The sequence below is a fragment of the Stylophora pistillata genome, chromosome 14 (genome assembly GCF_964205215.1).
Source record: "Stylophora pistillata chromosome 14, jaStyPist1.2, whole genome shotgun sequence".
In the NCBI taxonomy this organism is placed as follows: domain Eukaryota; kingdom Metazoa; phylum Cnidaria; class Anthozoa; order Scleractinia; family Pocilloporidae; genus Stylophora; species Stylophora pistillata.
In genome coordinates, this window is record NC_142532.1 from 16052877 (window position 1) to 16057655 (window position 4779).

Sequence of the window (4779 nt, forward strand, 5' to 3'; positions counted from 1 at the left end):
TTGAATACCTGAAACACTAACATTCTGCAATGACTAAACTTAACATGAGCTATATTGTACATATTTTTTACCTCAATTATAAGCTGTACTAATGGTGAACTAACATTCTTCATCCTTTCACAATATATTTCTTTTTATGGCCGACACATCACTGAGGGTGTTGAAGACTTTTATCGAATACAAAACAGTACACCTTAACACAGTGTATTGTATCTGGTGGAAGATCACACAAAATCTACAATCTTGTATGTCACAAGCCTACAATTTTTCATCAGTTAGTCATTAAGGACAGATATATACTGCATAAACAGAGACAGAGCTCTGCAAATGAGCATTAAAGGTTTGGATACAAACTACTCTATAATTATGAATTTATACAACTTGCATAATACTTTGAAAACTTTTCACTGATACTCTGTTGTAACTTGACTTTACAAAGCCAAATATTTTGATGTATATTTTTTCATTCATTGGTAAACTTCAGGGATATAAAAAATTAAAATTTGAATGTGTTCTATTACATGTACAACAATTAATATTTATTGAACAATGAATCAAACATTCAAACATTGTGTTAACTCAGTAGTTGAGCTGTACACCTATTTGCTTGTTTCCAGAAGATACCCTTATCACACCCTCCCCCCCTCCTCCTTACGCATTGAAGATCATTGTAAATTGTGAGTAAGAGGGGGTTCTCAAAACCCTAATAGGGAAGTTTCAAACTAACCTAGGATTTGTGAGGGGGAAAGCGGGTTCAAATCCAAAATCCTCCGACTGGAGGAGCATGAATACTTTTGGAACAGCACATAAATTATCATGAAATATCCAACTCAATCTTTTAATTATATAGTCAGGTTGCATTAACCTGGTTGCTCCCCAAGAGCAAGGGGGAGTAATTGATTTACAGTGTAGTGTGACAAGGAAGAAGCTGACTGCTTACAACAGATTTGACCATATCCACATTGAATGCAAACAAAAGTTACATGTCGAAATATTTGGCACTTAATTTTTTTTAGTCACATGTTTTTGCTGTCTTTTTCAATGAGGTCTCATGCTATAGATACGAAATGTTCATTTACTGTTAAATCACACCCACACCGTAATAATTAGCAACCAGTTTTGAGCAAAATTGGAAATTATAACCTCTTTAGCTTCCTTTCACCTGGCGAAGAGCTTCATGTTTCGATGGATCGAAATTATCCAATCGCAAATAAGACGACAATCACCCAACAGGCTACATGGAAAAAGGACAAATCCCATTACGGGTAAATGTCAACATGTTTACCCAATGAAAGAAAAAGAAGTTGAAGTGTTTGATAAGTAGTGTAGCAAGAACGTGATGTCGGAGAAGAATCAGAGGAGTCGCAATAACCAGAAAGAGCCCGTGAATCATTCAAAGGAGAAGGGTGATCGATTGCAAGATGTCGAAAAAGCTACTGTGCGTCCAGTGGAAAGTGAAATCAGCTTCAAAACGACTTTCCTGTCGCATTAGTGACTAGTCCAAAACGAATGTCAGTTGAAGGTTTCCAAACAGCAAGTAGTCCTTCTGGATGCTCACCTCAGAAACATCCAAAAATTTACTCAAGAACTCCACCAGGTCATTTGAGAGCATATGTTCCCGAGGTGACACCACTGAAGCGAAATCGCTCCAATACGTTAGATAACTTTAATCTCACACTTCAGTGTTCATCTGCCAACGATCGTGGTAGTTGCATCTCTCGCGCCAAACGAAAGCTCTTTGAGGAAGGACAAGAGAGCAAAACTGCCGTTCAGTTGCAACGATTCACCCTTGCTAAAGACCGTGAAACCATCTTTGTGAATGATAACACCAAAGTGACCTCACCAAACAGTTCGAAGTACAACTTCCAATATCGAGATATCGACTACACTGTCTTTGATTCCCTGACAGCGGTCGTGGAGAAAGCTGTAGATATGAAGCAAATTAGCTGTTGCGCAAAAGTCGTCTTCAAAGGAAATCAAGTGGAAGGTATCGGAGCGTCTAAGTTGAAGAAGGTGGATTGTTATATCGCTGATGAAACGTGCCTTTTGAAGTTAACCCTTTGGGAAGGATACATTGAAATTGTATGCCTCGGAGAAGTTTACACATTCAAACATCTCAGAATACGGGAGAGCGATGGCGAAGAGAACGGACGAATTCTCGACACTACCTTACACCCTATGCAAACTGTCATAACACAGGCGGAGAATTTAAGCGAGGAACGAAGATGTGCCTTCAATGACGTTTCATTGCTAGAAGCTCAGATGGCGAAAACTGACAATATATGAACTGAACATTGATAACATCGATTCCATTGAGGAAAATTCGCATTTTAAACAATGCCCTAGGTATCAGAAAAAAATTCAGCAAGATAATTCGTCTTATCACAAAATGGGATCATTGCGGTAGTACTTTCAAAAGCAATAACGTCGCCGTTTTAAGTGAAGTAATGAGATCATTCAGAAGAGTGACTATTCATAAATGACAATCAGTTCTGAAATAGAGCCATAAATACTGAGCTGACATTCTGCCAAGCTCAAACCAGCGATTTTGACGAGATCCTAAAACTATTAGAGGGTGTCTATGATGGTCGACTATCTTCCCCTCAGATTTCATAAATGGATGCAAATGGTCAACGTTACAGTGATGTTAGCTCACACAAGTGGAAAGCTAATTGGTCTGGTTTAGTGTTCGGTTGTCGATGATGGAAGAACAGCGGTGCGACAAGCCGCCAGGATATCACCGGAATTTCGTGGTCAGGGTGTGTACAAACGGCTATCAAAAGCAATGAACGAGTTCGTACGAAGACATTACCCAGCCGTACAGCGAGAGATGTTCGCATCAACTGCGTGTCATTTCCCCGCAAGAAAAATTACAGAGATGGGAGTTATAAGGACTTCAGCTCTAAATAAGAGTCCTTTTGCGCTCGAGTCTCTCAAAGTTAACTTCTCAGACCAGATAAAGCCTTGTAGGAAAGATTACCTCTGTGACGTAATCTTCTCAAGCTTTGTTGTACGGAAATTGCTTCCTTACAACTCCATTATACTTGATTGGATTCCCATGGAGCCCTTACGATCAAACATCGATCATTTCAAACAAGAACTTGGTCACGATTTCTATTTTGCTGGCGAGAAATGTGGCGAAGATGCTATTCCCAGATCTGTCCGTGTTGGTGCTCTGTTACCAAGGGTAGGATGTACTGTTTGGACTGTCACGATTTAGACGATTGACCCAAGCATGTACGAAGCTCACATTATGCATCAACTACAGCATGCGTTCGAGGTTGCTGATGGTGACTTTTTTTACTTGCTTTATTCAAGACAACAAGGGAGAAGACTTCTCACGGAATGTTTACCCCAAGTGGAATTTGACGAAGTATATTCAACTTTCTTCCGCTGTGAAAATGGGATTCAATCTCAAAAAGAATAAGCGCTAGCAAAGTAGGATCTTTCTATTAGAAAGCTTTACAACAATTGAACGCTTTGATTGACATGTATTGTATTTGGTCTAGCATGAACGTTTACCTCAAGTGGAATTAGGTAAAGTAAAGGTAAACTTTATTTGATAAGTAGGTTGAGATTGTTTGGCAGCCGAAGGGCTGATGTGGACCTACTATACACAATCAAAATTTGACAAACAGAAAAGATATTAACAAAAGAATAAAAGCCATGCACGGGGAGAAAACAATATATATACATATAAAAACCTGACATTCACAAGAGCATAATTGAAATAGTACTTTAATACCAGAATATAAATTGCTTAAAAGTATATAAAATCATCTTTTTTTGCGGTGATTGATCAACGTCGCTTTCTTGCTAAAAGAAAACTCCGCAATGTCCCTGGTGTGTTTCTTTAATATCTGCTTATATGACTTAAAATTTTCAGGGGCTTTAACTGGTCTATTTAAAAAATTCCAGATTACAGGGCCTCTGTGCTGTAAAGTGTTTCTTCCAGTATCGGATTTAAACCTAATGATAGTAAATTGATTAGGAAAGCGAGTTGACCTAGAAGTTGTCTTTTAGAGAAAAGTTCTCGAACAGATTGACACGAAGTTTCAAAATATAATTTGTGCATTAACGTAAGAACGGACTTTTTGTAAAAGTAAGAAAAGGGTAGCCAATTTGATTTACTGAGACAGATATCATCAGCCAGCGACGGTTGAAGGCTGTTTATAATGCGGGAAGCTCTTGAGTGGATAGAGTTCAGAGAATTCATTGCAGGGGGTGAGCAGTTTCTCCATACTGAAATACTATATGTTACGCGGGGAATAATAGATTTGAAATAAATTTCCTCAAGTGGTCATGACTGCTTAGGAAGAACTTTCATTCTCTTTAGTGTTCCAACTTTTTGTGTGGAATGCTTCTTCACTGAATCAATGTGCACAAACCATGAAAGTCTATTGTCGATTTTAAGTCCTAGGCAAGTGGTAGAGTCAACCAGGTTAATTACGCCTGTCCCAAAGTAAAGGGGAGGAAGAGGACCAACAAAGGCAGATTTCTTTAGAATCATTGCCTCAGTTTTGATTGGATAGATGGTCGGTTGATTTTTTACACTCCACATGAGGACTTCCTTCATTGTTACATTTAGAGATGATATGGCTTGGTCGACATTTTGGCCAATACAATAGACTGTGGTGTCATCGGCAAGATCCTCTGAATCAGTGTGGTCGGGGAGATCATTAACATATATAGTGTATAACCTAGGGCCGAGAAGCGAGCCTTGAGGGACCCCATAGTGCTCAAGGTCAGTGGTAGACCTGTAGTTGTTTACCTCAGAAA

General features: G+C 38.9%; 1 pseudogene; it reads left to right on the forward strand.

The window, feature by feature from the left end:
* The first annotated feature begins 2389 nt into the window (after nucleotides 1-2389).
* LOC148716808 (histidine N-acetyltransferase-like) lies at nucleotides 2390-3777 on the forward strand (annotated as a pseudogene).
* Nucleotides 3778-4779: the final 1002 nt, after the last annotated feature.